The sequence below is a fragment of the Tinamus guttatus genome, unplaced genomic scaffold, assembly GCF_059628265.1.
Source record: "Tinamus guttatus ecotype Peru unplaced genomic scaffold, ASM5962826v1 Tinamus_guttatus_pri_ptg000472l, whole genome shotgun sequence".
NCBI lineage: Eukaryota > Metazoa > Chordata > Aves > Tinamiformes > Tinamidae > Tinamus > Tinamus guttatus.
The window spans coordinates 1,265,412-1,285,593 of NW_028289006.1; the positions used below are offsets into that span (position 1 = coordinate 1,265,412).

A 20,182-nucleotide genomic window follows, 5' to 3' on the forward strand; every position below is an offset into this window, starting at 1 on the left:
TAATTTAATTATATTTTGGAACAGGAGCAGGACAAGGTGCTGTGAAATACCTCTAAGAACAGAAGCCCATTAAACACTGGAGAGAAATGCATTTCTCCTTCAATTTTTATCTTGGATCGGAAAAGTAAATAAGAGTTTTCAGTGAGGACAACTTAAATTGCTGCTGCCTTAAGCAAATCCTCTGTTTTTAGCTTTCCCTCAGCATATCTCTTCAGAATATCTCTTAAAGGGATTGACTTGAGTAACAAGATCAGCAGCGTAACAGTGAAAAAATATGTGGCATTTCATTAGTAATGGGAGTAAGAAAAGAAAAACAAAAGGAGGGGCTTTACTCCATTACAGCATTGATATCCAAAGACTTACAAGATACTTCCTGTCATCAGTACACTATAAACACAAGACTATTGCTATTTCTATAATAATCATTTTTCCTTATAATAATGGCACTGTAGAACACCTAGACTCTCAGCTAACCCACCAAGAATAGTTCCATAGGCAAGTCTTATTAATAAAATACATGCAGACAGATGACAAAGCCTTCAAAGTCTATTCTGGATTCACAGAAAAAAAAAATCACATTTGGTTAAAATCTTACTGCAAGGATTTAAAAATACACGTTCACATACTCCTCCATATGCATGGACACAGAAGAACAGCCTATGACCTACTGAGTCTCATGCCCATTAGAGGAGGGCAGAGTCCCCCCAGAAGTACTCCACTAACAATTTAACATTTATATTACACACACACACACACACACACACACATATATATATATATATAGAAAAGCAGCAGAGCTGTCTTCATTTATTCAGAGCTTCAGAAGAGGAAAGACCAGACTCTGGCAGAAGCCAAGCACACCTACGCTCTCACTACAGGTACATCCAGCTCCACCAATAAAGCTTCATGACTCTCTTGAGTATTTATAGCCTGTAGCTTTACAGCCATCTAAACACATCCACATATCCACCTAGATTGCAAAATACAGTTGCTAAGCTGTTCCCTTCTGCTCTAACGTTTCTGTTTCTTCCCCAATATCCTAGCAATCAAAGTTCATCTTCAACCTGGCAGGAGCAAAGCAAGCACATTGCAAGCTCTCGTGAGTGATAAAGAAATAGCCTCATTTATTAAATCACTAAAGCACGATTCATGAATACAGAGACACAGTGGGTCCTCTTATCCATATCTCAGAATTATTCGAGCAACATCTGAAGTCGTTTCAGAGTCTTTCAACCCACATGCTCCATGTGAGCTTATTTTTAAGCACATCTACAATGCAGATTTTGTTTCTTGTTTAATCATCTGAAACACCCTTACAGAATAACTTTGTTAACATGGGAGTTCCTCAAAACACGGAGCAATCGCATCCTGATCCCACTGCAAGCAAGATTATCAAACGGCAGTCAAGAGCATGCGAGCATCTTCCAACGAACCCTGCATGTATATGAGATTGCCCAACCACTACTGATTAACAGGGTTCACCAGCCCTCCCACACCAACATTACTGTGTGAAATGATTTTCTGCCACGCACCGTGCTGAGTTTTTCAATTCTACATATATCCTTAAACCTTTTTGTCCTAATTATCAAAGACGGGATAAATGCAGGACAGCTGCCCAGATTTCCCCAGGTGACACGGATGCTAACGTAGCCGTGCAGCTTTATAGATGGGCAGCGCAGGGAAAGGCAGCTGAACAGCAAAACACTGTGGGGATAGGCTTAATTCTTAATGATGAGCCCATGAAAGAGCAAACCAAACCAGCATCACTTAATTCTGTAGGAGGCAAGCGAGGTCTTTTTGCTTCGTTAAAATTTTCTTTAGATTTGGGCTGACTACTGTGACCCATCTGTGCATAGAAGGCTCAGGCAGCAATCAAATGCAGCACATTTTCGTTGATCTGTCAAAGACTTCTCACTTCCTAGCATGCTTATCAGAAAAGAAAATGTAGTTAGACAGGTGACAAACATTAAGACAGCACTTTGCATACGCCCAAAATGTACATGAATAACTTTTTTTTTATGCAGTGTCCAGCCTTTGAATTAAAATAGACCTATTTACTAAATGCTGTGCAAATAACAGAGATATACATGTATCTGCGGCCATTTCTGGTCACAGCCTGTACAAACTACAAGCATTAGCATTTTCACTCTTGCTCCCTGGATCATCTTAAAAACAGACTGCCCTGAGCAACAGTTGCTGTACTCAAATGCTAAGCAAAAAGCAATAAAAATCCAAGTCAGAACTAGGGCACAAGCAACTCATTGGCATAATTTGTCAGTAAATAATCCTCAGAGTCTGAATAAAGCCTGATATCAAGGCAAGAAAATTTCCATGTACGGAGTGAGTATCATTTCCATTGTCAAAGCCAAGCTACTAACCCTCACTTCAGCAGGTACAGCTATTACTTGCACACCTGGGCAATGGCTACAAATAGACTGACTTGCTTCACCTTTTTTAGTTTTTGTGTGTGTGTGTATCCGTTTGCTGCTTTGCAGGTAGACAAGCTGTACAGTCAAACAGAAAGCTACATTTAGCAAATTAACTGAAGTAACACTGCTTCATTTTATGCCTTTTTAGAGAAGTAAAATCAGTTTTAGTTTTCTGTCTTAGATATGATATGCAAGTCAACCGAGATAGCCAGCACTAACTTAAAAGGTTACCAGCTTGTCCAAGCAATAATATTCACAGCTCACCTCTTTCAAAAATTGTGGGCAGCCTGGACTAAAGGAAAGATTTTTTTCATACTTTTCTATAAAGCTGTTTCGAACCTGCCCCATTAAAAGAAAAATTCTGCATACTAAAAATAAACACAGGAAACTCAGATGCAGGCTCATCCACCATTGCACTTCTAGAGAAATAGAGAAAATTCTACTCAGATCTGGCTCTCATCAAGGCACGATACTTTGTGCAAGTACTTTTAGCAATTTTTAGCAGCGTGTGTCGTGGAAATGAAGGGTAATACTGGCACTGGAACAAAACCTGAGTTTTGTCCTGGCCAAAGAAAATTCTGTCAAATGATTCCTTAGATGAGTTAGGGTTTGAGCAAGTGGCTTTAGCTAGTTTCCATCATCTCACACAGATGCCATATCTTCTTTACAAAACTGCCTGAGCATCTTTCTAGAAAGTTAGCACGTAGAAGTTCAAATCCGAACAATTAAGGAAGCCTTTCTCACAGAAGGGTGAGGAACAGCTGAGCGAGGCAGAAGGAGCCCGGCGAGGCCTGTCAGCCCTGAGCAGGGAAGGCTTGGGGGATTATCGCACGAGATGAGATCCAGGTTCTCTTCCCATTTCATGCATTTCCCCACATGGCCACAGAGAGTTCTTCTGAGCTTCAGTTGTTGCCTCTTCCTATGCTACAGGGGAGCCACGTGAGCGCACGCACACACACATCAAAAATGAAGTATTCGACTACAACAAGGAATATTATACAAACAAACCAAAACTTTTGTATGTTGCTATGATTTGACATATTATTCTTTTGCATAACCCCAAATTGTCTAACAATTTTTAAACCATTTTTGTGCGTGCGTGTCTGCAAGTCTTCAAACCTCACTCACCATGTCACCAGAACTAAACTGCCACATCCAGTTTAGCTCTGCTCTTTGCAAGTGTTGTGTCAAATTTATATTCTGAAACGTGACAAAAGCAGCAGCTTGACATGGGTAAATGTTGTAAGCTGATACTTGGACTGTTGGGGCTAGGAAAACTGTATTTCTAGGATCATAGCTAATGATAAAATTCTGCTCAAACTTTGTCATATTTTGTATCATTTCATAAATATAAGTTCATTACTACATCATTTGTTCTCAAGCTCAACCAGTGGCACAGGTATGCTTAAGAAAGTGCTTGCCTGGGGATTCAGCAACCTGTTGGTGAAAGCTTCCTACCAAGTTAAGGTGAACAGCTACAACTCTTAAGAGGAGACCCTACGCAAACCAGCTAGATTTCATTTTGTAGTAAAGGCAAAAACAGCACATGGTGGTGGTCTCACATACAGAGACAGTCCCTTGTACACCAGCTTAAGAGGTCCAGCCTCCAGCTTGCTGCACAAGGAGCAGGAAACCGATGCGCCTGCCCTCTACCCCCAAGCCCACGAGAGGAAAAAAGCCATTTTCGAGCTGTTTGACAGATTTATTCACTGTATCATCACACAAACAGCTGCACCAGCAAAACGGACACAGCAGGAGCTGCTCAAGTGGCATGGCTACTAAAGTGCACTTGAAATCAGAAGTTCATGTTTAAAAGGCTCTTCATCTTCACACAACATAACAACCCTTCCCATCACCAAAATAAAAATAATACTGATTACTCAGCTCATTTCTTTTTCTCCAAGCTTCACATCAGCTATCTGCACACTCTCCCCAAACCATTCACTCTCCAAAGTTTTGGCAACTCATTTTATGCTTCTCATTGCAAATGTTGCCCCATGTGCATCTCCATACAGCCAAACATCACCCTTGCTCCTGCAAGAAAACAAAATACACTGGGCAACCATTTCAAAGGACAGCTCTGGATCTGCTCTCCACCTCCCCAGAGCTGAGACAGGAGGTTCAGCAGTAAGTCTGTCAACTCACCTCCATGCTCACCCTTCTGTTACAAGGGCGGAGAAAGAGAAAAGTCAATCATCCACTGCAAGCAGAAAGCAGCGAGCAGGGCTGTCAGGTCTGTCTGTTCCCAACTCCCACTTTCATTGCAGAAATGAATCCAGTACCTCAAAGATTATATAATATTAAATATATATATATAAATTTTCTCATTAACTTTCACAAATTGTTCTTACTAAGCAGTAGCAACTGCCTTTAAAACCTTAAATGCATTATCTCTTCAAATTATGACAAGTTCTTAAGAATACTAAGGTCATACATAAAATGCTATCAATAACACACATCTTTCTTTTCCATTTAAAGTAGTCAGTAGAATCAAGTCTTTATATTCTGTTTTACAACGCCCAGTGCAGTGAGTGCTTAAAGAAAAACTCCTGCAAACTCAAGACAAATGAAATAAACCAAAACAAAAATAGCTCTCTTGGTTACAGCTAATATGCAAAAATCATCAAAGATTGGAGTTATATTGCTACCTGATTTATTTAAACTAACAAAGAATTACCCCCAGCTACAGAAATGCTGCACTCTAAACTTCTTAAATTTTATTCTTTTAGGATATCACAAGAAAACTAGCTATGCCCTGAACCACTTCTAAGTTTCATGAGCCAAAATGATCTTCCTTCATCCCAGTCAAGCACTATCTCCACCCAAAAGTGACAACATTTTTAAAATAGTTTGGGTGGGGAAGTCCTCCTGCTATGAAAGACTTGAGGCAAAAAAACACAGTCAAGCCCATGTGATGCTTACTGACAGAACATTTGTGGAAAAAATGAAGATTTTAACTAGTATGGAAAAAAAAGTGAAGTTTCCTCAAAAAGATAAAGCACTTTGAGAATTAGCATTATAAAAAAGGGGGGGCAAGCAATTTCTTCTCCTATGTCTCCCCAACCCGATAACCTATCTCCCTCTATCTTGCTTCTGCCTACTCCTAAACATCCCTTTACTCATTTCTCCAACCTCTTATTCCACAGTATCTGCCTCATGTGGAAGCAGGTCCATTCACACATTTTTAAGAGTTGCATTATGCTAATCTAGGAGTAAATAACATGATTACCAAGGCTACAGCCACTGTTAACAGGAAGACAGAAGAAAGCGCAGATAAAATAACTTCAGTTAAGCAATTCAACAACAACAAAAAAGGCCATTTAATTTCCGTGGCAGCGCTATTTTAAATAGTTCCCTTCGGCCCTCCCTTTCTCCCACCCCCCAGACACTCACTCCCACCCCAGCACTGCAGCTTTTCTCTAGGTTCTCTCAAAGGGATCAGCCTCTTGCACCATCTCCCTGTGCATCCCTCCAGCAGGTACAATGACATAACCAGTGATATGGACAGATGAGAGCAAGGAAGGCGCATGCCGGAGCACGGATCCTAAATTCCCTTCGTTGGGAATCCTGTACCACTAATCCTTCGCCTAAAGCACTTGAACTGACACAGTCTCACCAGTTTTCTCATGAAGCTAATGACAGTAAATGTCCTTTTCCACAGCTACTTTAAGAATCCAACCACCTTAAATTTCTATGCTTCAGTTAAGGGCCTGAAGTTACATGGTATATGGTATAAATTCAGCCCAGAGCAACCGAGGAGCCAGATCCTGCATCTTGCTGCTTCCAGCTGTAGACACTCAGCTCCTTGTTTGCCAGCTCTAGCAACCGAGCCAAGGCCAAGTGGATGGCAACAGGGCTCGGATCACACCATACCTAAATTGGACTCTAACAGACACCGGCAGTTCACAAAAGCCATGAGCTACAGTACGGGTCTTCCCTCCACTAGACTCTAAAGGCTTCTCCTCCTCCAAGGGACTTCGGTATCACCCCACTGAGTGTCAACCAGCATGGGAACTTGCTGATGGACAAAATCTTGTAAAGACGATGGCCTAGGTTTCTGCCCGTTTCATCTCACCACATGGTACATATCCGAAATAAAGTGAACAAATGGTGGGGAACCTAAGAGTCCAAAGCAGAGAGGCAAGATGAATTCAGCACTAGAAAAGACAGAGCACTTCTATGGATCCAAATTAGGGGAGGGGAGGGAAAGGAGCTGTACTCCGAGCATCATTTTTGGAAATGCTAGAGTGAAGATTTCAAATTAAGACAGAATGAGTTTCAGCTGGTTCACTACTCTGAAAATCAGCTCCATCAGTCTTTTAAACTTGAGTTCCTGCAGTTTTGCCTTCCATACACCGTGGAAAATGGAAAAAAACAAAAACAAAACCAGAAAATTACCGTTTCTTTCTCCATCCATCCTCCCCTCTAGAGGATTCTAAGCACCAAGGGAAAATACATGTGATAACCTATATATAATCATTTCACAATGCTAACATTCCTAAAGGTTGGTTACCAGGGCATATAGATGAAACTGCTTCCTCCCTTGCTCCAAAACACCCGAACATTCAATGGAAAGCAGAAAAGTCTCCTATCTTGTTTAAGCTGGGCAGATGACAACAAAAACAAGCAATTGGCTTTTAGCTTGAGAGTTGCTCCTGATTTAATTTGATGCAAAGGACATTTATGGGTTGTTAACCAACTGGGTAAGAGTTTCTTGATCCTCCTTGGTCTATTTCTGAATGGAAGCGTACACATGGAGCTAATCAGGAATAATTTCATGAGTAAACAGAGTCTAACGAAGTCTTTATAAACACTGCAGCTCTGTGAGCAAGCAAGGACGTTTGTTTTCTGTTTCTCCCTCCTGTCTACATTTAGGAGCTGCCTGACCCTGTTTCTCATGGAGCCAAGGGATGCCCTTGCTCCGTAAGCCTGATCCAGATTCACTCAAGTCTGCACATCTTTTCCCACCAACTTCAATGGGCTTTTGATCAACCTGTAGAGCAGGTATGTAGTCAACCTCTTCCTTTCCCCTTGCCTCTTTCAGTAGCGCGTATGAACAACCCTTTGCAAACTCTATTACATATGCACATCTTTTTTTTTTTTTTCCATCAAACTCACCTCTCAAATACACAGCAAGTTTTATTTCTGCAACATGAAAACAAGAGAGCAAACCAAAGACAAGCAAAATTCCTGTACCCCAGTTGTGCGATACCACCATTGTCCAGAAACCTGTGCGCAGCTGAGCAGTTCTCAAGAAAGAAGCTTCTCTCTTCTTTCTCCCCCCAACAAAGTACCAAATAGCACCACTTCCGAGCGGTTCTTAACCCTTCTCCCAGTACTGCTTCTTTCCAGAAGCACAGAAGAGAATCTGCCACTCTCTCAGGATGCCAAGTGACACAAGGAAAATCTGCTCCCACCTTCTGCAGCAACTTTGTCCCACTTATTCCATCACCTATTAGGTGCCAATCAAGCTTTTCAAGACCTATTGAAAGGACTATTTCTACAAGATGTTGCATGCAAAAAGGTTGCAGAATGGTTACTCGAGAAACCTCCCTACACACCAGAAGAGAGATAAGGAAAAGTCACAGGGAAATAAGAAAAAATACACAAAGGACAAAACACTTGCAGTCAAAGGAAAAAAAAAAAAAAGTCAAGATGAGAAATAAACCCAAAATACGCAATGGGACAACACTGATCAAGCAGCATTCTCTACGTTTATCAGACAGATCTTGGGTATCGACTGATAACGCAGTCTGCATTACCTTTTTTCATACTCTGATTGGCGATACTGTACATGGCCACAAGCCACCTCTGGATTCAGCTGTCTCAAGTTCAGTTAAATGCCAAAACCAAGACAGAGTTAACAGTATACAGTTTTATAAGAAAAGTGAGATGGACAATACTCCCAATAAAGTGTATTTAAGCTTCCAGCTAAGTCATTTCCTGAAAAATTTCTAGCGGAACATCAAGCTTTTATCAGAACTCACTTGGGGGGTTCTGTTTACACCTTTGAATTTACTAGCAATTAGACGGCTCCAAATTGTAGCAGTGAAATCCTCCAAAATTATTTTTTATATTCTATCACAGAATAGTGATTCCAAACACAATTATGTGTACAAATTCCACCAAGGTGTGCACTTAAGATGATGACTTTTTTCCTTTTTATTTTTTTTCAAAATTTCTTTGCCCTTGCTGTATTACAATATAGGCAAGAAACACTGGGCTTTTCTATTGGAGAACAGGGCATATCTCAAAGGGAATTCAAAGTAGGCCTTCCAGAGAAGAGGGAACCTTGAAACACTTCTCAGTCTTCCCATATGCTCGTTAGTTTAACTGCTTGTGCTGCTCAGAAATGCAGAAACAAGTTCAGGAGTTGGTATAATTAAAATTCCACATTCTTTTACCTTCAAAGGCAAAGAGAGGGCACACCACAGCCTCCAGAACATCCTGAACCAATCATACTCTTCGAAGGGGCAAAACAGGATCAACTCACAATTACAGGTCGGCCTCAACTTTGAGTTTGCTTTTTAAACGAGCAGGGGCCCACAAGAAGGAGAGGAGAACACTATACAGGCTCCCAAGCGTCCCAAAACAAACGAATACACAGCTCGGTGATAAGCAGGAGAGGAAAGGCCTGACTAAACTACGCAAGAAGGCAGGCACTGCAGTCCAGCTCCGCGCAGAGCTGCACAGGTCACTAACACAGAACCTTCCCTTCCTCCAGGCGCTCGAGACTGAGCTCTGGACGAGAGCGGCAAAGGAGGGGACCCATCACAGAGGAATAACAGTACACGCTTTTTTCAGTCTAATACAAGTGGAATCATACACTAAGATTTAAGCTCCCATTACCAGGAGGAAATACAGCAGTCTCTCCTGCAAAGTCTTAAGGGAACACAAACACACACTGCCACTTACGTTGTGCTTCTGTCCTCTACCAGTGCTAAATAATAAGTTAAACAGTACATGAAAACTAGTAGAAGCGGCCAAAATATTCTGACAATCGTTTTTAATTTTAGAAGTCAAAACCTTTTTTTTTTTTTTGAAAGAGAGCTCATTGGGTACAGCCACAAAAAAAACCCAAAGTTTTATATACAAATAACAAAGCAAACAAAAAACCCGACAAGCAGTCATTTTAGTGGCTGGAATGATAAGAGTTGGTTGGTCTCAACCCAGTCTCTACGACCAAGTCAGCAGAGAAGTCACAGAACACTCCATCAACCTCCAGTTTGGTGGTTCTTCAGGAACGTATGCTAACGTATAAGCATTCCTGGCTCAGAGGCCAAGAATGGAATTAAGTAACAACATTTTCTTTCTTTTCTTCCTCCTAACGCAAAGTCAGTTAAGGTTCACACTGATGCCAAAAAATGTTTCTGCATCTTTGGAAGTCATAAGAACTCAGGTTCCAAAAACACTGGTCTAATATCCTTCATAAGTATAAAACGTAATTGAACAAGTTCAGGAAAAAAATTAAATATCTATTTTAATTAAAACGCTACTCCCCACGGGGATCTGGCATACCCCTGGTGTCAGAAATCAAGATATGCACAAGCCAGCTACAAACTCCTAAATACATCCTTATCTCAAATTAAAGAGGAGTCAAACAAGCAGGATCAAAATTATTCAAGTTTATTACATATTACGCCTTCACTCCAAATAGCAATCCGACAAGCTGGTAGAGCAGCCACAGGAGCTGTGCATTAAAACTCCTATGAAGGGACCTCTCTAAGAAGGGTATTATTGTCATTCAGCTGTCTCATAGCTGGGTTAGTCAAACATGACCTAAAAAGGAAGACAGAAAAGGGTAGGCAACAATTTTCTTCTTAATGTTGTATGAAAAGCCCCCAAAGATTTCTTCACACACATTTCTACAGTAAGAGGGAGAACTCAAAAACAAACAAACACACACAACAGATTTCACTCTTTTTCTCCACAGAGAACCAAAAGCGGTCATAGATAGAACTGTATTAAGACAATTTTACTGACACCGTTCTAAACCTTTACATTTAAGGTCTGAACATCCTTTAAAAGACTAGGAAGGCAAACATTAGAATCTCTCTAGTTATTCAGCTGAAGATTAAGGAAACTTCTTCTGCCAATGAAGATCTCTCTTTTACTAACAGTACACAAACAAGGTTTCTGTTTCATTTGAATAACCTTCAGATCTTATTTATGCCTTACAGAAATAGATGTACTCCTTTAACAAACATTCACCTCAGTCTTTCTCTATAAAGCATAACTAAGAAAATGAGAAAAAAAAAATTTTTTCAAACTCATATTAAAGGCACAACCAAGTTGCTCCTAGTGCTGCTGTACTGGGAGCCATCCTTGATCTGCCCAAGGCTGCAAAGGCGTATATCAAAGCAAGATTTCTGAGGAAAAAAAAAATAATAATAAAGCCTTCATCATTCCTGAAGCCTCTGAAATTTGACTTAAGAGATCAAAGCACAAATAGTGTCAAAAGACATAACTTGCTACTAGAAAGGTAGTTACAGAAGGACACTATTTGATTTAAGCTAAGCAGTCTGCAGAACACCAAACTTGCAAGAAGGTCCAAACGCTCCCCTTAGACATTTAAGACTACTAATAGAAAGACCAAAAGGAATCCGCTTGTCTGAGGTCATTTCCAAAATTATAAGCAACAAAATCATACAGGAGTAAATCCTATTCCTTTGAAGTAAAAGATGCTGTCATTCTTCCACTTAGAAAACACAGCAGTGTATTTGCTACTTTAACCAGAAAAACTAAATGTAGATTTCACATGCCAAGAGTTTACAGATATGAGCAAGTATTATTTTCCTTTCTTTGACACATTAATGTTTCTTAGAGACAGATGACTAGATGGCTGACAAACATATCTTCCCATTTTCCATATTAATTCTCTCTGCAGCCCATTACTGCCACTACCTTTTACACATGCCAGGTCAGCCTGAAGAGGAGGCAACAGACAAAAATTCAGCTTCATAAAACTCAAGCAATAGTAAATTAATACACAATCCTATTTAAAGGTGACTTAAGAAAAAATATCTCAACCAAAAGAAGACTCATACTCTGTAACATTAAAAAGAAGAGCTCCACACATACTCAGCCAAATTTACTCAGCTACACTAAGTTTTGATCTCTGTGGTTTACAACAGGTACACGCATCTAAAGAAGATGCAGCCTAAGAAATAAGGTCAAAAAATGACCAGCTTTTCCGAACTAATTCAATTACTATGCTATAACTGTAACCCAGAGAGTTGCCACATCTCCATCATGCATTCACTGCGCCCACCCACAAGGCTGGATGAAGGTGAGACAACTGCTACATGTATGCCGACTGATCAGGAATTTAACTCATGAAAAACATTCAGGGATGTATCAACAGATGGCAACAACTATTATGGACACAAATAGCTTTCAAAATATTCATGCAAACACTAGAAAGCTCTGAAAGTGATCCTCAATCTTCTCAGTTCTGTTAAAAAGAGAATAAAGAACAAATGGTACAGGAAAGAGCTACAGCTCAATCAGGCTACCGATCCTTTCAATGAAGGGAAGGTTATGGATAAGGCCGTATACATGCAGGATCCATTTGGTGATGCACCTACAGAGGTGCTCCTCCTTTCACCACCGGAGCCCCAGCATCGTTATACAACTCCGGTACGCAGGTTAGAGCGCTCCTTACGTAACTCTCGCTCCCTCCTCGAGGCAAGGAGGAAGCCGCCAACAGGGGCACAAGCCGTCAGCCGCAGCAAAGCGCCCACGGAAGGGGACCCGCTCCTCGTGACAGCCGCTCCCGGCCCCGCGGGTGAGCGGCGCGCGGCCAACCCTCCGGGGAGGGGAGGGGAGGGGAAGGGAAGGGAAGAGCTCCGCCGCGCTCGGGAGCCCCCATCCCAGCGCTCCGGGCTCCACGTGCAGCCCCGCGGCGCGCGCCGCCCCGGGACGGGACAGGCCGGGGGCCGGGGCGCAGGCGGGCACCTCGCCGCGGCGCACGCGGCCTCCCTGCGCGGAGCGACTGCTTCTCCGCGGGGAAACGGCGGCGGGACGCACAAACGGCAACAAAAGAGGAGTTTGAGGAGGCGCTCGGAGACAACTTCCCGCGCGCCCCGCGCCCCCGCGGGGCCGCCGCCCTCCCCCGCGCGCCGTCCCGTCCCGTCCCGTCCCGTCCCGCCCGTTACCTGCGCCCCTGCCCGCCCCGCCGTCCCCGCGGCGGGCGGGGGGGGCGGGGGCGCCTCAGCGGCGGGGCGCGGCTCCAGCGCGGGGCGCGCGCGGCGGCGCGGGGCGGGCTCGCGCCATGGCCCCCCCGCGCGCGCACCCGCACCCACACACACACACACACAGGAAATAACACGGGGTCAGCTGACCCCCGCCAGCCAATGGCGGCGGGTGCTCGCAACGGCGCGCGCCAGCGGCAACGGCGCGAGGCGGCAGGTCCCGGCCGGGGGGGCGGCGCGTGCGCGCGCGCGTGTCTGTGAGCGCACGGGGCGGGCTGCGCGCGCGCGCACGCGGGGACCCGCCCCCCCGCCGCCACGCGCCGCTTAAAGGGGCCGCGGCGGCTGCTGGAGCCGCCTCCCGCAGGGGAGGGGCGGCCCCGCCGGGAGGGGCTTCAGGCCCCGGCGAGGGGCTGCCCCCATCCCCCTTCCCCCCCCCTCCTTTTTTTTTCCGAGGGTGGGAGGGGGAGGCACGGTGAGGGTGAACGTTTCCCTTTTAATCTTATAAAAAAGTCGATACTTGCAATACATTTTTTTTAATTCTTTTTTTCTCAAGTTATTTTAAGAAGCTAATTTATTCTGTTTGGCCACTTCTCCCACTTTCACACCAGAGCTAGGCAGGCAATTTTCCTGCATTAGCCCAGTGCCTGTGTTTGGCTTTTGGGGCATTTAATCCTCCTTCTGAAGGAAAAAAAAACAATAATAATCAAAGCCCTTTCACCATCTCGGAATATTTTCAGTGAGCTTTTCGCACCCCGCCGCGGGGGAGCGCGGTCCTGAGGGCGGATGGCCCGCGGGGAGCTGGGCCGCCAACATGGAGGCGGCGCGCACGGCTCCGCGCGGCGGCCGTGCGCTCCCGGCTGCACTACGCTGCCTTCCACCCAACAGCATCCTTGTCCCGAGTGCTCCTCTCACCCGAAACCGCTCCAACAATTAAAAAAATACTCTGGTCCCCGGTGAGTCATACGTAAAGGGTGGATTTGTGGAGCTAAGGGTGCCTAGCTGCGCTTTTTGCATCTAGTAAACTCTGAAGCTTTTTAGGGAATATTAGTTTATCTATTTTAATGAGCAAGGGAGGGTGGGCGCTGTAGCCTGAAACAAGGAGCCTGGCAGAGGGGGCAGTTGGGGAGCAAGGATGCAGCTCTTGTCAGATCATCATCCCCTTCATTGAAGACTGCACCAGCAAAGGAAGCTCTGTGTGACACTACAGCTTCCTCCATCTGCCGCTCGGAGCGGCTCACGTGAAAACACGGGAGGCTGGCAGCCTGGGAAGCGCCAAGTGCGGGTGGAGAAAGATCGAGTATCATTCAAAGCTCGCGTTGCCAGGAACGCAGCACTGAGTAGATGCGACAGTTTCGCAAACCGCGCTGTTCCCCAGATCCTCTGCAAACGCTGTCTGCCTCCTAGCGCAAGCCTTGCGCTGACAGGGCCCCTGCTCGCTGCCCAAAGCAGTGCTGCCTAACTGGCTCACAGGACTCTCCTTCCAACCACAACTTCCCTGGTGGCTCCCCTACAGGTGGCTTTTTATGAAAAACAGAAGTCAAACACAACACGCTGCAATACGCGTCCCCTGTCAAAGGTAATTCTGGGGCTGGCTGACGTAGCGCCTGGGTAGGAGCGCAGTAGAGGCAGCAGTCGGGAGGAAGCGACGCCAAGGCCGCACGCTCGCGCCCGCCGCGCCTTTCCCACGTGGAGGCTCTGCGGGGGCAGCAGGATCCCGCGGCGCTGGCGGGCGCTCACACGGGCAGCAGGAGCCTCCAGCGCGCGGCGGCGGCGGCGGCTGCCCTCCCGGCCAGCCTCCTGCTCGGAGCTGGGCCTTGTCTCTGCGCGTTCGATTGCTGCCACGGGAATCACGGCCGGGTCGCCGTGACGCTCTCCCACTCACCATGCAACACGCCGCTCTCATCCGCACTTGTTGCCCATTTGCAAGCAAAGTTTAAGGCAGGGTGGAAGTCATTGCTTCCTTAGGCCGAAAAAGAAGCTCTGACAGCGCATCCACTGTGACAAACCGGTGCTTTACTCGAGTCACAAACAGCCTTAATCTTGTTGACTGCCAAGGCATGCTAAGAGCTCGGTTAGAGCAACATTCCCTCTGGGGATGGAAGGCTGTGATAAAGCTCTAATGGGGTGGGGGAACCGATAAGGTTTTTATAATTTGATTTTTCATTATCTCTTCTCTGATTCGGAAGTAAAATGTCAATTGAGGTCAATCCTTTATGTAGGTTTATAAGGTAGGTGTGCTTAGAGCTTAAGGTAAAACCCTTTTGTATATAAAAATATGTGACAGCATAGCTTATATATATAAAAAAAAAACTCAGTATATCAAGTTATTTTTAATTTAATGCACAAAATAAAGTCACAGCATAAATGGCAAAAGTAAGAACTATAAGACAACATGCACATATGAATTTATCCAAGAAACAACAACAAAAAAGTGATTTTGCATACTGAAGTGCCTGGATCTCCAGGCCACAGCAGCATTTCCCATCCCCACTAATGACTACCTACAGAAGTAACAAGGGAAGTGGAAGAGATGTCTCTTTCTAAAACATTTTAGAACTCTAAACTGCATGGCTGATTTTAAAAGATGAAGTGAAGTTTGTAAGAACATGCTAGAAATCCACACTACTCATCAGTGGCTACACTGCTGTAGGCATCACTGATCATATACAGAACCACTTAAAGTGCAGTGTGAAAACACGGTGACGTATCAGGCCTTAAGGCATTGCCCCGCTGAGCTTAATGGAGAAGTTCAGTCTTTCAGAATCTTATTTTTGGCTGCCTGCAGACTCTGGAAGAAAAACCTCTGTCATTATTATACTTTGTTCACATTCCCGAGTTTCTCTTTGCCTCTGAATGATTCACATTTTTCCTTCCCCAAAGAAAGTAAGAAAGAAAGAAAATCAACCTTCTGACTGTGTCCATTCAGTGACAACCACTTGATCAAGATCAGTTACATAAAAATTATGACTAAAAGACTAATTGTTAGGACTAATGGAAAAATTAATTCCACATGGGTTCTACTCCTGCAAATGGATCATCAGGGCTGTAGGCTAACATGCAGGCAAGTGGTACTAATTCAGGGTAAAGTCATCAGCAGTATCTGCACATTTTTTTTAAAGCAATTTATGAGCAAATCACCCCTCAATTCATAAAAGAAAAAAAAATAAAACAAGAAATTGTCTAAGGCCCAAAATGGTTACTTGCTAAAATAAACCCTTAAAGCATCCATTTTAAAATCAATGCAACAAACTTAACAGGTTTACATGCAAATTTCCAGCAAATACCTTCTGTGAGATGAGAGCAAGTTCTGTAAATTGAGCACATGCCTTGTACTACTGTCATAATAAAGATTTAAGTCTCTGCTTTTAGTGCAAGAAAATCAACTCAGCCTTAATTGTATGGAGCCTCTACGGTATTAGCACAGTACAAATCTCCCACCCTGCTTATTTTGCCTTAGACATCCTTCCCCCCCACCTTCTAATCAAATTGCTTCAGAGGCCAGAGGTACAGCTACACAAACAAGACAGATACAAGAAGGAAAATGGCCTCAAGACTTGGAAAACTTCTGCATGGGCAAAATAAAACCCTTTCAAGAGCCCCCAGAATCACCACCCTGCTCCTACCTGCACTGCTGTCACAGCACATGTGCAAGCAGCAGTGACTCGCTTAACATACACGAGTCCTGCCAATGCAAAAGCAAACAGGTTTTCCTGTCAGGCTGTAACGTAAGGCTTACCGCACGCATCCCTTTCCCCTCACCCACAGATCCCCAGGAAAAAAACCCTTCTCCTGACCCTGAGCGGACTGACAAATGGAGATGGAGAGTCACCCTCTGTCTCTGAGGTCACCGCTTCTGCTCTAGCGATAATTCAGCAATTACTCAGTTACTGTGTCTCTGCAGGAGCATTTATCAGCAGCCGGGACGAGAGCAAGGATTGCGCCGCTCCCGACCGCAGCCGCCTCGTCCCTGCACACCCTCTCCACCCCCTGCTCAGGAAAGAACGGACTACTGCGAAAGGGCTGTGCCGAGATGCACTTTTGTGGGCTTGGGAACAGATCTGTGGGTATCCTAACATGCTGGAAGGACTCACTGTACCCCAGGATTTGTTAGCTGGAAGACGATTTCAGAATGCGACTAATGGGGTCCTCTGAGGGGGTTTTATATTTTAAGGTTTCACTGCTGACAGAAACTGTTGAACTAGGAGCACCAGGAGGCCAAAGTCTCCATGGAAGGAGGCACAGAAACTGTACCTGGCTCCTCAAGGTAGTATCCTTGTCCTAATCCTTTCCCCCATCCCGCTATTTCATGTCGTGCACAGGCTCTCCACTGCACTTCTACAGCTTTTATCCAGAGGCTGCTATGGGAATGAGCATACAGACTAGCTTGAAGACAGAGAATACAAAAGATGACAGTGGGATCAGGCACCTACAGGTCACGCAACTAGGGTCTGAAACTTATACTCTCGGTGGGACAGCTACATCTTTAAGCAAGCGTAAAGCAAGGGCAGCTATCCTGTTTCTCTTTCTCCAAGAAAGACACCAGCATGGCTGCATTCATTAACATTTCCTACTTCTTTTCCCATCCAGCCCCAGGATCTCCCCTTCCTTCCTCCTATTTCTTCTCGAGTTACTTCAGATAAAACATTTTACATCTGACCCTATGGGAAGGAGACGTGGTATCACACACCTCACAAGGTACTGCAGCAAAGACAGGGAGGGCTCTCCTCTTATTAATTCTCTGCCATTGAACCTTCCCCTTAAGCCATTCAAAGGATGTGTGTACTTGATGGACAGTATTTTAGGAAGAGCATGGATTCTCAACCTACTGATTGTCATGTCTTGGGTGCATCGCTTGGAAGTGGCTCTCCTCCAGACACAAGAAGCATCTCCAAAAGCCATAGTGTTAAGTCCTAGAGCCCAAGTCCTGCAACAGAGCAACAACTGGATTGAAGGACTTTGGAGCATGTCAAAGGAAGAAAAAGATAAAGCAGGTGAATGTGGTTAGCATGAACCATAGGGAAAAAAAAAGAAATTAAATCACCTATACAGGAGACAATTCTGCTCTATCTTTTAATACCACAACAGTTCTGTACTTCCATCTTCCTGTTACAAGGAGCTGACTCATGAAAATAAGGTCTTTGCACCTTAAGACCCACTGAGCTTCTTCTGCTTATTCCTTTTACCTCCTGTCAAAAGCCTGCTTCTTGCAGAATCAGAATTAGTTGCTGTGGAAGTGATTCTGATATTGCAGAGAGAAGAATCTAAGTCCAGTAAAAAAAAAAGGCAACATAAAAGCTGAACTTTTGAGGAGAAATGGATTGCATTTCCATGCAGATGTCCCAAGTAATAAAGGTAGAAATTAAAACAGAGAGCCACACAAATATGATTCTCTAGCAAGACTGTCTCCAACAAGGCAAAAAAGGCCATCAATAAATCTTCATTATATGAATGGCTAAACATATCTAAACAAAAGAAGAAATTCAAATATTAGGAGAACAGCTCATCTTTTAAAATGGTCGTGCCAGAACATGTTTTACAGACAGGGAATTTTTATTTAATTCTGCTGGCCTTTTACAGGGCTTTCACTTGCTGTTTTTTTCTGCCTACAGGGAAGTGGGAATTTCCAGACCTGACAAGCTTAAATCCCCATGACATATAGTTCCAAATTTTAGAGGCAACTAGCATTTTGATTCTTACTTCACTCCCTGTTGGCCTTCTCCCTCATGCACGCAATACTTGTTTTGAATCTCAGCCGCTCCAACAGGAGGAGAAAAAAAAAGTCCCTGAAGGAGTCGTGTTAGTTCTTCCAGTCACCTCGCTGCTAGAGAACTCAAGCACATGGAACCGCAAATCAGAGGGGCTTGAAGCAGGAAGAGGCAAAAGCGGAGTGCATCAAACCCGACCAAAACCAAGAGGTCTTCTACGCTCTTCTGATAAGAAGCCTGTATTTATATTGTATGTATGCAGTAGTCTAAAGGACCACATAGATATATGTTACATTAAATCTCATTATCTTCCTCCCACACAAACTGAATTCCACTGTTTTGTTTGCGTTTTTGTTTTTTTCTGTTTCACATAGTGATGTTTTCTGGTCCCGATGCATCAAAAATACTGGACTATTACAAAAATAATTTTAAAGTATCACTACTGTTTACTTATATACCTTTAATTGCTGTCAAAACATGAGGAAAAAAAATCCTACTTCAAACACAACCCGTTACATTGTATTTTGAGAATCTAAGAGTACACGCAATGCTCAGAATCCCGAATTCTAAAATTGAAAAAAGCTTTAGTTTCTTATTTTAGTGTCCTGTATTATCCTAAAGTCTTGCTCACACTCAAAGGCAGGCATACAAGAGCATACAGAACTCATGACTTTAAAACACAGCATATTCAGCCATTTAGGAGCATGACCTATGTATGCATTTGGGGGTAGGGGAAGGATGCATACATTCATTCAAATCACCTAACTCAAGGGATAGCAATGCTTTAAAAGCCATCAGATAATGGAGGTAACCAACCTGGGTCAAGAAATTAGCATTTGGTTTCATAAAGTCTGTACAGACCTATCTTTAGACTGTTCAAGACCACAGTAAAATCCTAAGTAGTTTCTGTCTCTCGCTTCAAGGGTATCTTCCAGTTGCCCACTGAGGTTCAGTGGCTTCACGTTTCAACAGGCAAAACCTCTGCTTATGTTGGGGCTGTTGTCACCCCGCTTGAAGAGATTACGCTCTGCAGCACTGAATCCCAGCGGGGCTCACACTTACCCTACAGAGGTCACTAGAAATGAAGGCCAACCATTTAACTTCTCTGTAAAAGCGCTCAGAGCAATTAGACCTAAAAAAAAATGCTGCCAGTTCCTTCAAGGCTCTGAAAATGAGCCAGGCACTTCTTAAGGCATCACCCACTAGCACAGAACCCAAGCAGGCATCGTCTGTGGCAACCAATCAACTTGGAGAGTCTCTGCTGGTTTTAGAAATAGCCTGAGCCCCCAGGAAAGACACCTCAGCACCAACTCCTTCCCAATCCCTACCCAACAGAGGTAGAAGTACTTGGGGGATCTGCATTCCTCAGGGTGGTCCCCAAATACCCTGGCCGAAACCAGAGGCAATGAAAAGACACTGTCCCCACTGGTGGAGAAAGCATGTCCCCAGGAGACACGCTCTCTGGGGCAGTTATATGCGGTTCAAGAATCCTCCCTCCCAGGTCACGGCAGGGAAAGGTGGCTGTGAAGGGGGGGATGACTGCTCTTCTCTGAAACCAGCAAAGCTTCACACTCCTACCACGTGATTCATTCCACAAGGCTGAAGATCAAGGCGCCGCTGATTCCTAATATTGATGGGAAAGGGTAGTCACCCTACTTATACTCGCCTTGCATTATCTCATCTCTAGAAACAATAAGTCAGCAACTAGCCTCTAGGTGATAAGTAGGGGGTTTCCTTAACAGTACTTTTCATTGAGATTGAAAAGAAGTTTTGAAAAAAAAGAGGAAAGAAAAAAAAGGCAGCAGTGGTTGCAAGAAATGGAATATCTTAACAGAAAAGGGGAAGAACCAATTAA

At 44.2% G+C, this 20,182-nt stretch overlaps 1 protein-coding gene across 3 annotated transcripts in view; it reads right to left on the minus strand.

The window, feature by feature from the left end:
* TCF20 (transcription factor 20) overlaps nucleotides 1–17,653 on the minus strand; it is a 62,049-nt gene extending 44,396 nt beyond the window's left edge. For all 3 annotated transcript variants that reach the window (XM_010213444.2, XM_010213443.2, XM_010213440.2), the window contains exon 1: nucleotides 17,449–17,653. The gene's annotated coding sequence lies outside the window, so the exon portion shown is untranslated. The remainder of the gene's footprint in view (nucleotides 1–17,448) is intronic.
* Between the last annotated feature and the right edge of the window lie 2,529 nt (nucleotides 17,654–20,182).